This window comes from Phascolarctos cinereus, unplaced genomic scaffold (genome assembly GCF_003287225.1).
Source record: "Phascolarctos cinereus isolate Bilbo 61053 unplaced genomic scaffold, phaCin_HiC Scaffold_3;HRSCAF=262, whole genome shotgun sequence".
Classification (NCBI taxonomy): Eukaryota; Metazoa; Chordata; class Mammalia; order Diprotodontia; family Phascolarctidae; genus Phascolarctos; species Phascolarctos cinereus.
In genome coordinates, this window is record NW_027555736.1 from 246,616,115 (window position 1) to 246,631,118 (window position 15,004).

At 40.4% G+C, this 15,004-nt stretch overlaps 1 non-coding gene across 1 annotated transcript; it reads left to right on the forward strand.

Moving 5' to 3' along the window:
• The first annotated feature begins 3,605 nt into the window (after positions 1-3,605).
• Positions 3,606-3,709, forward strand: LOC144456475 (U6 spliceosomal RNA). Its single transcript, XR_013485563.1, has one exon. It is a non-coding gene; the product is annotated as a U6 spliceosomal RNA (small nuclear RNA).
• Positions 3,710-15,004: the final 11,295 nt, after the last annotated feature.

Genomic DNA, 15,004 nt, shown 5'->3' on the forward strand with positions numbered 1-15,004 from the left:
GTAGAGCTTCTCTCTGCCTCTTTTTAGCTAGAGTTCCCCACTGGGGTATTTTCTCAGTCCCATAGAAGAATGAGTGGGTTCTGCCACTGCTAGTCACTTAGCTTAAAGCTTAGAAGTCATTGTTGTTGCTGTTGTTTTCCTGCCACAGATCTTGCAGAAAAGTCAGAAGCTCCAAAAAAATCTAGACATAGTAGGGAAAGAAAAAATCTCAAGTGACTTTTCACCCTCTCTGTTTCCCTTTCCTTATCCCCCAAGGTCTAACTGTTTCTTTAAGCCTTAGCTGAAACAGGCATTTCCTCTCTAGAAGGACAGGAAATTTCACAGCACAGACCGAGCTCTTGGGGATCCAGAGACAATTAACCCGGCTTGTATCCTCAGGCTTTCATCTATATTTCTTGGTCAACAAAGACTGATTCTCAAATCTGTCTGACTTAGAGTCAGAAGGTCTATATAACTCACTGCTTAGTTTTCAATTGTTAAACTGCTTCCAATCAGCATTCATTTAGCTGTTACTTTATCAGCAAACTTCCAAGATCTCTTAGGACCTAGGAACTCCAGTATCTCAAATTATAATTTTTTTTTTTGCTCTTTCATGTAAATGAACATGAAAGGGGGAAAAGCATGTTAAGCCCATTGGCCATGACCATGTCCCTCACCTAAATAAATGGCTAATTTTTCATATGTGTATATCTGGCTGGAAAATCTTTCCAGGCTCTGATTCTGCCCAACATCTTAAATAAAAGAGATATTTAGTATATCCTAGAATCAGAGGCCTAGAGCTAGAAGGGAATTTAGAAACCATCTAGTACAATTCCTTTATTTTATGGATGAAGATACTGAGGCCCAGAAAAGTGAAGGAACTTGTTCAAGGCCACACAAGTAGTAAATGGCAGAGCTAGAATTTGAACCCGTTTGTTTGTTGGTTGGTTTTTAATTTCAAATCCAGTTCTTTTTAATTTAGAGAAGAAATCAATGTCCTTTAAGAAGCAGCATAGCTTCATCAAGAACAAGTGACACTAGGTCCCTTTCACACAAGGTTACTAGACTGGTAGAAAAGAGGAGTGATGTAATTTACCTAGATTTTAGCCATGCATTTGACAACATGTCTAATGTTATTCTTCTGGACAAAATAGAAAGATGTAAAATAGACAACAATATTGTTAGAAGAATTTGAATATTGTTGAATTGCCAGAACTATTACATCTCTCATACTGAGGAAAACCAATATGGTGTAGTGGATATAGTGCTGAATATGGAGTAAAGAAGATCTATGTTTGACTCCTATCTCTGACACTTAACTAATTTTGTGACAATGGGTAAGTCACTGGATCTCTTCTTCTCTTTCTCTATAGCCTTCCTCTTGGTGATCTCATTTCCTCCCATGGATTCAATGATCATCACAATGTTGATGACACCCAGATCAACGTATTCAGTCCTAGTTTCTCTTCTAAAGTTAAGTCCCATATTATCAGCTCCCTAATAGACATTTCCACCTGGATGATGCCTCAAACTCAATATGTCTAAAACAGAACTCATTCATTTTAACCCAAATCCAACCATCTTCCAAACCTCTCTCTCTCTCTCTCTCTCTCTCTCTCTCTCTCTCTCTCTCACTCACTCACTTTCTCTCACTCTCCCTCCCCACCCCATCTTTCTAATCATTAGGTTCACAACCTTGGAATCATCATCACCTTTTTAACTCTACCTCAGTCTCTATATCGAGTTAGTCATAAAGTCTTGTCAATTCTACCTTCATAACATCACTCCTATTCATTCTCTTCCCTCCATTGCTATGACCACCATTCTCAGGCAAGCACTCATCAGCTTTTTCCTGGACTGTCACAATAGCCTTCTAATTAGTTTGCATGCCTCAACATTTTCTCCCCTCTCCCAACAGCAGCCAAGGTGAAATCTCTAAATCATAGGTAGGTCTGACTATGTCAGCCTCCTACACAAAACTTCAGTGGTTCCAAACTGCAAATAGGATAAAATGAAAACTTCCCCATTTGGCATTTAAAGCCCTTCACAGTGCAGTTGCAGCCTACCTTTCTGGGCTTAGTACACATTCCTTTGTTTTACAAATTCTATGTTTCATCCAAACAGATGTGGTTTGCTGTTCCTCATGCCTGATATTTTATGTTCTGTCTCTATTCCTTTGTACATGTGGTCCCCTCATGCTTGTAATCTACTCCCTCCTCACTTCTGCCTCATAGACCTCAAAGCTCTGCTCAGGTTGTTACTTCTTATGTGACATCTTTTCAGATTTTGCAGTTGCTGGTGCCCCCTCCCCTCCATTACTCGTATATATTTTGTATTCACTTATATATGTGTATGTTGTTTCCCACAACAGAATGTAAGCTCCACAAGGGCAGGACTGTTTTATTTTTTATCTTTGTATCCCTACACTGAGTTTAGTGGCTGGTATATCATAGGTGATTAATAAATGCTTGTTGAATGAATGAATCAATGACTTGGGACCTCTCTAAATTTTGCTTGTTTGTTTATTTTTCATCTATAAAATGGAAACAACTCCTATGGTATCTATTTCCCACTGTTGCTGTGAGGCTCAGATTTGAGGATGTATGCCAAATGCTTTCTAAACTTTCAAGTGCTATTTAAATATCAGTCAATGTTACTAAGCAAACACTCTACCTACCATAGGAGCTAATTCCCTGAACTCTTCAATGTCTCTTGACTTGATCATGATTTGCAGTCTGATTTGCTTTGCTACAAACATTTCGTTTTCTGAGTTGTTCTTGTCACCAAAGAGAGAATGAGAGAGTCAGGCTGATGTGGATGCATGCAGCTGGGGTTCCCTCATTTATCCCCTTCTCTCCATTCTAGTTCAAGCTTTCAGAAGCTATTACCTGGATTTGTACAATAGCCTCCTAATTGCTTTCCTTCTGTCTCTTTGCTCTTAAATCAACCTCTACATACCTGCCAAAATGATATTCCTAAAATGCAGCACTGATCATGCCCCTCCCCTATTTATTAAACCCCAGGGATTCCTTAGTAGTTCTAGGATCAAATACAAATTCCTCTTTTGTGCATTTAAAACTCCTCAGAACCTGGCTACCATTTATCTTTCCACACTCATTATATATTACTCCCTTTCACACATTATTTGGTCTGATGAAACTGACCTTTGATACAGTTTAACTGGCAAAAACTCTGTGAGGTAAGTGTTATTATTATTGCCATTTTATAGATGAAGAAAATAAGGTTTTGAGAGAATAAGTGACTTGCCCAGGGTCACATAGCTAGTTAGTTAGGATTCAAACCTAGGCTTCCTTGACTTGGTGCTCCTCACAAACAACATTCCACCTCCTGTCTCCACGCCTTTGTTATCTCTCATCCTCCCACCCTAGGATGTACTGCCTCTTCTGTGGTACACTTCAATTTTCTTCAAAGCTTAGTTTAATACCACCTCCTCCTGTCTTTCCTGATCCCTCAACTGGTAGTCCCCTACCCCTCCTTGCAAAATTATTTTATATTTATTTTGTATGCATTCTCTTCCGGTAAAATGCAAACGTTTTGAGGGCAGGGACTTTCTCATTTTTGTCAGTATCCTCGCATAGCACCTGAAACATAGTGAGTGCTTTTTGGTGCTTGTTTCAGCAGCACATACAACAAAATTAGACTAATACAAAGATTCACATGTCATCTGCACAAGAATGATATGCAAATTCATGAATTGTTCCATATTTTTAAACTGAAAATAAGACAAAACTGAATTTTTAAAAAAATAACTGCTTATTGACTATTCTTAGAGAATGGGAAAGATATGACCGAGTACCTCTTTACTAGCTCCCAAGTGAGGAAATCCTGGAAAAAAAAAATTAGTTCAATGACCAAGAGAGTGATTTTCACCTTTTATCTTTCTAAGGTCAAGGAGAAGCAGCAGGAGAATCTTTCCCATCCTCTATTCTTCAGGGATTTACTCAGCCTACTTTTTGGAGGCTGTCCTACCCCAAAAATGTTGGTATTCTTTTGGAGTCACATTTTGAATCACCTGAATGAGTCTGGTGCTGTCTTGCGAGACACTGTTTATCTGGGTAGCTTATTGAGTAAAAAAAAGAGAAGGCCATATATTGAAACGATTCCCCTAATCAGTTCCTTGGGAGTCAGAGAGAGAGACTGAACTCAGCCTAAAGAAAAATTAAACCACCACCTGGAAGATCACTCCATTACTCTTCCTTTCTGCCCCACATCTCTTGGGCCTTTTTATGCCATGTAAAGCCCAATTTGTTCAGATTATGATGACTGGAGCCATCAAAAGTTATTCCAGGGAACTGAAGGAAAGCTTTGCCCAATCTATATTGTCCCCCGGCAGCCTGAGGCCAGAGGCTGCTTTGCTTCAATCTACTTTGCTTTCTCCAGCCACAGGACTCTGCTCCAAAGCAGGGGTCTTGGTGCCTACCCCACCCTGTCAAGGCAAACACATAGCTCACGAAAGGCAGCTAATATTCTTCATTCCATCTGGGAGCATGGAAGAATTAAATCTTTTTTTGCCTGCTTTGAGAGTCAACCAGTCAGTAGGTCAACAGACAGTTATTGAGGACCCAGACACTCTACAGCCTTTGGGTATGTTTGAATTGTATCTGGAATTTGTTCTGCTACATTAGAAAAAGCTCTTAAAATCCACTTCTTTTCGGAAGCTTTTCTGAGCCTCTTAGTGCCATCGGTCTCATCAGATCAAGGTCCCAGGATGGATCGACTTCCTGGGCTAGTTAGCTATAAACAGAAAAATCAAGTTTTATAACTGAAGGCTGACTTAACCCTTAAACTATCAGTAGGACATGTATTGAAGCTGTGTCCCACTTATACACCCCCCTTCTTCATGGACTCTGGGTTTGCTCTTGGAGGCTGACCCATGGACCGTCATTTTCTCTCAGTTTATTGCTCCTACTTTCAGTTATAGAAAAATCTCTTAGTATGCTCACGGTGGATCTTTAGTCATAGTATCCCCAAATGTAGTGTTCTACCTTCCATGCAAGCATTCAAGTACCAAAGTCATATTTATTTTACCCCATAGAATAATGAATAAGATGCAAACAACTCACAGGAGCCCATAATCAGATATGAAAAGCACACAATATATTCACTTAGCTACTCAGCTTCCCTTAGAAGGCCACTGAACTGGGAATTACCAGAAAGGAACCTTTTGACCATTCTGGTGAATCAACAGAATCATAGAAAATGCACGTAAGACTTGTATAATCCCCACATAGTTTATATTCCTTTCCCTTTCCCCAAAGCAAATACAATCTGATGGCTGATGAGCAAGCAATTTCTTTCTCTCCCTCCTGCCCCAAACTACCCCACATGAGTTGGTCATTGGCTTTGGTCTTCAAGTAGGTGGTCTTTCTCCAAGGAGGATGATGAATTAGGACTTCCTCTTACCTCTCTAGGAGGTCTGGGGTATAAATTCTCAAACTTGGGGTTTCCCACAAAATAGTTCCCAAAGCTAGAACTCCTTTCTTGGGTCAAGTGAACATGGACATGTCTGCTTCTGCCATGTGCTTCTGCAGGACACATCAGTGTTCCTGATGCTACCAGTTCTTGAGCTGGGAAAGTCTCTAGTAAAGTAAGATATCTGCTCTCTCACACTCGAAAAGGAAAATGAAAAGCAGATGACTCCTAGGAACCTGAGATCCAGGAACTCCCGTTTCGGGTCCTATGCAGCTCACTCTCTGAACAAAATTAGCTTCACCGTTAACTTCTGCTGTGAGGGGAGAAATGGAACATGCTCTAGGCTCCCCACTCACTATACTTAAGGTATCAATCTGTTTTCTTAAGGGGAAAAGGAAGGTTTGAGGAAGATGGTCCAGTGATTCTCTATCAGCCAGTCATTAGAAACCAGCTCTAGTCTCTGAAACCCAAACAATAAGGCAATGGTAGGTGTGCCCACCTTCATGGGTACAGACTTTCAAACAAAGGATTCTGTCCTTCGTTTTTAATCTTATCAAGTTGATTGGAAAATTCATCTGATTAAACAACTCCCTGATCCACCTACCTTTCACCAGCTTTGAGATGCTGTTCCAGCAGTTCTGACATACTGATCGCACTGTCTATATTCCCTTAGTCAGTACCTCTTGTGGCAAATGGCACACCTTTGCAAGATGTCTGGTTCTAACAATAATAAAACAATAACAGCTCTAATTAGGGGCATTATTGATAGCCCTAGAAAAGTCTGTGGGTAGCTAATGTGTCTGTAAGACTTGAGTCTATTATTTCAACCTTATCAGCACCATGTACAAACCAAATGAGCTAACCATACATATATTCCTCTCTTTCATGCACTTTCCAGTTCAGCCAAACTGACCTTGTGCTGTTCTTCAAATATAGCATTCCATGACCTATCTCTGTGCCCCATTCCTGGAATATACACTCCCTATATCTCTACCTCTTAGCTTCCCTCAAATTTCAGCTCTAGTGCTAACTCGTCCATTAGACTTTCCCTGATCTCTCCTGCTGCTACAGCTTCCCTGACCCTACTCCCTGACCATTACATTGAATTTACAATTGCATATACTGATGGTCTGTGAGTATCTCCTCACAATTTGGTCCTGAGCCTGAATCACTGGACTGACCTGAATTAGGCTTGGTCCAGAATACTAGCCCTTAATGGTATTCCAGGCTGGAAGAATGAGGTTAAAAGAAGTTGTTAGACTTGGGAAAAATCTATACTAGAAAGCAAAAATAATAACTGAATAAAATAAATAAAATAACTGAATAAAAATAAAATACAGTTAGCACTTCAAAGAATTTTACAAACATCTCATTTGAGCCTCACAACAATCTCATGTTTGAGGACCAGAGAAGCTAAGGGACCTGTTCCTGGGCAGGCATACAGCCAGTAAGATTCAAAGGCAGGATTTGAACACAAGTCTTCCTGATACCAGGTCCAGAACTCTATCTACTACCCCACTCTGACTCTCAAGACTTAGGGGGATCCTCAATAATTTCTAAGAGATTAAAGGGGTTCCAAATCCAAAAAGTCTTAGAATCACTTCTTTAGAGGAAGTCACAGGGAGATAGTGTCTTGGGGAGGGAAAGAAAAGGAGTGAAAGAATAGGCCCCAGTCTCCCTTCCCATAGGCTGCTGGTTGCCTATCCTCAACCTCACTTCTACTTCCATTTTCTTCCCTTATAGCCCTAATTTCAGGAGGATTTATCACAATCTCCAGCTAAACTTCTGGATCAGAGATCACGTTTCCTACCTGTAGTCTATTAGTTCCTACCCCCATTAGCATTGCCCTTGACACTTGTACTGTTACTAAATCTATAAGCTATTCCTCTGCCTTCAAGTCATGGTCCTTTAAAATCAAAAGCACATTCATACCTGCCTCTGATTTTTTAATACACAAAGACAATTCATTTTCATTTTCCTTACATTGATGATACAACTTTTCTAAAACCATTAATAAGATGTAGGAGATCCTTAATTTTGCTATATTTCTATCCTTTTTGTTAAGCCTCTTAAGCAACCATTGGGTTAACCCTACTGGGTCAGTAGGAGCTTATTTCATTGAGAAGCCCCATATACTCCAATATCTGCCCATCAGATCAATGGAAACTTTCTTTCTACTCGACTATCTTCCTTTCCTTTCAACAATAAATTTAGTGATGGAATCATTATAATCAACCCCATATATTACACATTTTCTACCCATAAAAATTCATTAAAAGAACTTTTCTTCAAATGAGATTAATACGGATACAATTATAGATAAAACATAACTGCACTCTCTCAGTTTTGCATTCTCAAGATCAATAGCTAAGCTAGATCAGAATGGTACTCCAGCAGGGTAGTGGGATTCTGCCAGATCTTTGATACAAACTCTCCTCAGGTTAGCCCTTTTGTGCCTCAGGTGGCCAGGAAACCGAACCAATGCTGATCACAATGGCCACCTCTTCCCCGTAAAAAGAAATCAGCTCAGCCTACATAAAATAGACTACACTCTTTTTTTTTTTTAGGCAATTGGGGTTAAGTGACTTGGCCAGAGTCACACAGCTAGTAAGTGTCAAGTGTTTGGTCTGAGGCTAGATTTGAACTCAGGTCCTCCTGAGTTCAGTGCCAGTGCTCCATCCACTGTGCCATCTAGCTGCCCCCCTATGGACTACACTCTTACAACCACTACTGAACCTCCTATTCTGATGCATATGTTCTCATCCCTTTAGTCAGTCAATAAACATTTTCTATGTGCCAGGCACTGTGCTAAATACTGGGGATAAAGAAAGGCAAAAGACAGTCCCTGTTCTCAAGGAGCTCACATTCTAATGGCAGGGAGAAGGAGGACACAGCACGCAAACAAGACACACACTGTATAAATAGGCCCTAGCCATGGGGAGGAGCAGGAAAGTAGAATATGAGCTGAATCTTGAAGGCAGCCAGAGAAGCCAGGAGTCAGAGGTAAGGAGAGCATTCCATTCATTGGAGACTGAGTGAAAAAACAAGGAGATGGGAGATAGCATTTCATAGAAGAGGAGCAGCAAAAAAGCCCGTGTCATTGGAGCATATGAAAGAGAATAAAAGGTAAGAAGACTGGAAAGGTAGGAAGGGGCCAGGTTGTGAAGGACTTCAGAAGTCAAACAGAGGATTTTATGTTTATTTCGGAATAATATCACTCTAATGAGCCACTGGAGTTTACTCGGGGTCGGGGTGGGGAGGATAGTCAGACCTGTGCTTTAGGAAGATCATTTTGGCAGCTTAGTGGACGGGGCTGGAGTGGGGAGAGTTGAAGCAAGCAGACCCATCAGAAGGCTGCTGCAACGTGGGGAGCTGAGGAGCTGTTATCAGGGTTGTCTGTGTCATCGGAGAGAAGGGGACATATGCAAGAGATACTGTTTAGGTAGAAATGACAAAATTTGGCAACAGGTTGGATATAGGGGGTGAGTGCAAGTGAGGATTTGACTGGGAGGATGGTGGTGCCCTTGACGGTACTAAGAAGCTTGGAAGAGAAAAGGGTTTAGACAGGAAAGAAAATCAGTTCTATTTTGTGTATACCTAAAGAACATCCGGTTCAAGGGGTCAATGAGCACTTAGTGATGCAGGACTTGAGGTCAGGAGAGAGGTGACCTCAAGCAGGATGCTTTATTGGATAGTAGTCCTTTAAGAGCTGGGGAAACCTTTGTTAAGCATAAAAATAAAACAACGCAGGTGAAAGTGGAGAATTTTTAAAAATCGAGAGTCGAAAGAAGAAAAAGAGGGATCAGAAAAATAAAAAAAGCCCTACAGGGCAGAGTGAGAGAATCTGTGAACTGAGACAGACATACAGACTGTTTTCTCCTCATTTTAATGACTCATTTCAACCATGCGCAGTTGCAGTTCTTGGAGAAGCCTGCCTCCCTCAGGCCATCAGATCTGGCGTCTATCTCCCCACTTGCTAGAAGCATCTTGAGGAGCAGAACAGAGAACAGCTGGCCCTAACATTCTCTGATTCCTCTGACTCTGAGCTGGTATTTAGCACAGCTCGTAACTTGCAGGACATTAGCCTGGCCTTTTTATTTCTGGCAGGAACGGTCTCCTGAGGCTTTTCCTACACCTGGTGCTTTAATTGGACACCTCTTTTGTATATGCATGCAAGGCCATTTCCCCCACCTCTTTGTAAATACTTTCCCTTTCTCTAGGATAGAGAGGTAGCCTCAAGCTCTATAATAAGTTTTACGTGCCGGCAGAGAAAGGAAAGAAAACACTTTTGCGATTCTCTTTTCTCATCAGCCTATTATCCCCCCCCCAAAAGGCACATTGTCCTCATCGTGAGCACCCAGCAGCTCTTAGCCTGTCTGTTTCACTCAAAGGGAGGATAGAGGAGGTCAGTGCCACAGAGGGAGGTGGTGGGGATGGTTTTGTCCCCAGTGAGTTCTCTTATCCTTAAGCTTACAGTCTTTCCTACTGTCCCTTCCTTTTTTTTTTCCCCCTACCATTTTGTTTTTTGTAGGAGGGTCTGCTTTTCTCTCCTTTTTACTACCAGTGTAGCTGAACTGAAGTCAGGCAGGATGTCAAATCTCATGTTACTTTTTGCATATTGATGACCTGATGAGAGAAATTAGAAAATGTTCTCCCAACCTGGAATGAATGAAGAAAGATCTGCTACCTTTTTTAAACATGTACGCACACATAATATCCCAAAATCTTATTTTCAGAGACAGACCTGGAGGGGACAACAGAGGCCATGTGCCTAACTGCCTCCTTTTATGGATAAGGATCTGAGACCCAGAGCTAATGAAATGTCTTGCCCAAAGTCACATGGGTGGCTGAGATGGAATTTAAATTCAGGTCCCTTGATTCCAAAATACAGCAAGTCTTTTACCTAGGCCATATCTAGCACAGTTTTCAGTGTTCCATGCTGAGTCTTTAAAATTCTAATTTTTATTCAGCTGAATCATTCTAGGTGCAGTGAGGAAATAAATATGAGTTTTCAGGCATCCTGTGCGTGTGATTTAACCTCTCATCCCCAATTTCCTTATCTGTGAAATGGAGAAGATACTTGTCTCCCAGGTTGTGAGAAAAGCTTCTTGTTGACCTTCACATCTATAGAATTGTGAACAGTTATTGTCATTATGACAAACTGGACTACTAATAAAATAATTTATCATTCAGATTCTTTAATTAAATTCATAAAATATTTACAAAATGCCTATAATACGCATGCCACTGTGATAAATCCCTTGGATACAAGGAAAAATAAAATAACTGATAAGCCCCAGGGATACAAAAAATAAAATAAAATAACTCCTGCCCCCAGGGAGCTCACATCCTTCTGGAGTTACAACATGTGCACTGAGAAGTATAAGTGTACCTTGGAGATATTGCAAGTTTGGTTTCAGACCACTACAATAAAACAAATATTTCAATAAAACTAGTCATATGAATTTTTTGGCTTCCCAGTGTATGTAAAAGTTATGTTTATACCACACTGTAGTCTATTAAGTGTGCAATAATATTATGTCAAAAAATACAGGGCAGCTAGGGGGTGCAGCATATAGAGCACCAGCCCTGGAGTCAGAAGGACCTGAGATCAAATCTGGCCTCAGACACTTGACACTTACTAGCTGTGTGACCTTGGGCAAGTCACTTAACCCCATTGCCTACCAAAAAAAAAACTTTCAAAAAAAATGTTTGGAGCAACTAGGTGGTACAGTGGATAGAACACCGGCCCTGGAGTAAGGAGGACCTGAGTTCAAATCCGGCCTCGGACACATAACATTCACTAGCTGTGTGACTCTGGGCAAGTCACTTAACCCCAATTGCCTCACCAAAAAAACCCCAAAACACATACCTTAATTAAAAATACTTTATCATTAAAAAATGCTAACTATTATCTGAGGCTTCAGCGAATAATAATCTTTTTGCTGGTAGAGGGTCTTGTCTTGATATTGATGGAGATGACTGATCAGGCTGGTGGTTGCTGCAGGTTGGGGTGGCCATGGCAATTTCTTAAAATAAGACAATGAAGTCTGTGGCACCAATTGACTTATTAATTGGCCTAATTTTAATATTGTTGTGTCTCGGAGAATAGGGAGGACAGAGGAGAGGGAGAAAGACTGAGGTCGTAGGAGCAGTCAGAACATAGGCAACGTTTATTGATTATTATACATCTAATATGGGCATAGTTAATGGTGTCCCAAACAATTACAATAGTAACACTATTCTGTGATCACTGATCACAGATCGCCATAAAAGATATAATAATAATGAAAAATTTTGAAATATTGCAAGAATTACCAAAACATGACACAGAGACAAGATGTTAACACATGCTATAGGAAAAATGGTGCTGATAGATTTGCTCAATGAAGAGTTGCCACAAGCCTTCAATTTGAAAAAAAATCATAATGTCTACACAGTGTAATAAAGCAAGCATAACAAAATGATGTGTGCCTATAAATGCACGGTAATTTGAGGAGAGAGAGGGACTACTGACAACCAGAGGGGTCAGGGAAGGGATTCTCCTTCTTGGAGGAGGTGGTGCCCAAGTTGAGGCTGGAAAGAAGCTAAAGATTCTGTAAGGCAAAGATGAAGAGAGAACAGGCATCAAAAAGGGATGGAAAATGTTGGGGACTGAGACCAGCTAGAGGTTCAGTTTTGCTAAAATGTACAGTGTATGACAGAAAGCAATATGAAAGAAGATGAGAAGGAGAGAAGTGGGACCAAGATGGTAGGGAAACTTAAAAATCGAGCTAAGCCTTCTTCAGAGATGTCTAGGGACATTCTCCGGAAAGTAAACACAAGTAAAACCAGTACATGGTTGTTGGTGTCTGTACTTCATGTCAAAGAAACAGACAACTTCTCCCTTATTTCCAGGTTATGCCATCACTTTACTCTTCCCAAAAAGTTATTTGAAGCATTTTATTTTACAAAGGGGTAAATTAAAGTAGTAGGAGCTATGCTGGGGGAAAAAACCCAACACATTAAAAACAATATTTTATTTTTTCCCAATTACATATAAAAACAATTTTTAGCATTCATTTAAAATTTTTTTTTGAGTTCCAAATTCTCCCTTTCCCTCCCTCTCCTTTTTCCTCCCTGAGACACTTAGCAATTTGATATAGGTTATTCACGTGCAATCATGCAAAATGTATTCCCATATTAGTCATGTTGTAAAAGAAAACAAAGTTCAAAAACCCCTCCATGAAAATAAGGAAAGTGAAAAACTATGCTTCAATCTGTATTCAGACTCCATCAGTTCTTTCTCTGGAGGTCAACAGCATTTTTCGTCATGAGTCCTTTGGAATTGTCTTGGATCACTGTATTGTTGAGATTTGCTAAGTCATTCATAGTTGATTATCATACAATATTGCTGTTACTGTGTACAGTGTTCTCCTGGTTCTAATAGCACATTTATATAGCTCTTTACAATATGCAAAATGCTTCGTTTACAACATTTCCTACAGTTGGACTCCTTGGATTTAACTCTACCATCATCATTTTCTCTCCCTCACCCCATCACCACTCTAGGAAAAGCTTATCACCAAGAAACTCATCATGGCATCAGCTTTGGCATTTACTACTCATGCCTCATCAGCATTCTCAGTAGCCTCTGCCCCTCTCATCAGAGAGCTGGAAGATGGAGCGAAAAGCTCTTCCCAAAGTCTCCATATATAGAGGTCTCAGAAGTCCCAACAACTCTTTATTTCCCACTAGGTTGAGTACACTCCACCTCTATATCCTCTTCCTTTGAAGACCTGGTTCCTCCCAGAGCCATTTTAAAGAAGGTGTTCAGGTCAGTCATGTCTTCATTCCTCACCAGGCTGTACTCCTAACTCTCCAAACTTTCTCTACTTCTCTACTTTCTTTGGTGTCTTCATCTTCTCTCCTTTGTCACTTCCTTTTATGTGTTGTCTTCTTCCCTCCACACCCATCTCATTAGAATGTAAGCTCCTTGAGGAAGGAAACTGTCTTTCTACCTTTATTTGTATTCCTGGCACTTACCACAGTGCCTGGCATATAGTAAGCACTTAATAAATGTTTGTTAACTTGGCTTAGTTGTCTCCTTTATTCCTTGCTTTGTTATTAATTCTTATATGGCTAGGGAACCATATTTGTGAAAGGTACCTCCTTCCATTATCATTTTTAAAAAAAATTTATATGATCCTGTGCTCCATAAATGCTTCTTCCACAGTGACCTTTAGCTCTTTTGGCCAATGAGTATGAAATACATCTCTTCAGCCATGTTGCCCTAAAAGGTAAGGGATGCTCAGGCTAAGGTCTTTCAACTTTACTCTCCTTTCTGATTCGTTTGGTTCAACTGTAATAGACAGGGTGGAAAAATAAATTTAAGTTCTTATTTCTTGTCAGTCTCCACTGGCTGAAGTAAATGCTCTCAGGTTTCTACTTCCTCAGATAGAAAAAGTTTCTGAGAAACTGTGGTGAGGAAATTTTTTCAATGTCCCTCCATCATGTGTCTCTGTAGTATCCAAATCACAAAGGCTGGGTTGATTGGAAAAGACTAAAAATGCTGATGACCTTTGTTTTATTAGCCTGAAGCAACAAATCACAGCCCTGGTCTCTTTCCATTAGTGTTTCCTTGAAATGTGGGGATGTCAGAAGTAATTTACTTAGTTGGGAGAAGGTGATGGCAGTGCCTCCCTCCCTGCTATCTAGCCCCTTCCCCAACTCTGCTGACTAATTTTTACTAAATCTTCAAGGACCCATTCAAGTATCATATCCTCCATCAAATCTCCCCTGTCACCCTTATCCTCTCTGTCTTTTCTTAATAGTCATAACATTTTGAACCTCTCTTATTAAACTTCACAGTACACCATCCATATAGTTAGGTGTATGCACGTGACTCATCTTCACAGCTAATCCCAGAGGTCAAGGATATTGTCATATTTAGCTGTAGATCTGCAGTAGTGCTTTGCACAAGTACAACATATATAACTTGTACATATATCGATATACATCTACCTATTTATACATATTGGACAAAGGGATCTTTAAAAAATATTCATCTCTATATCTCTATATTTGTTATAAAATGAATGATCTTCAGAGCAGAAAGGTGCTTATAAAGAGAAATTTGCAAGAATCCAACCAAGCACTGACTTTGACAACAAGGCTGATATTTTTCAGCCTACAAAATCCTGATTCTCTTTGCCTATGCCCTTGACCTTGGTCTATAGGGACCCTTCCTACATAAGTCATACATTCAGGGTGCCAGGTATGCTGACACATGACTGTAGTCTCTGATCTTTGGGAAGCTGATTACTTGAACTGTGGGCTACTTGAACTACAGTACAATTAAAGCCAATTGGGAGTCTTCACTAAGTCTGTCACTAATATGGTGAGCCACTGGGAGTGGAGGACCCTGAGGCCACCTGAGGAAGGGAGCCCAGGTGAGAAAAATGGAGCAGGTTAAAGCTTACATGCCAATCAATGTTGACATCAGGCTTGCAAGTGGCTTCTGCACCTCCACTGCCCCTCCCCACAAAAAAGATTCAGGGGAGTGAAGTGTTTTTCCCCCCCAGAGGAGGTAAAGAAACTCTTCTTGAACACC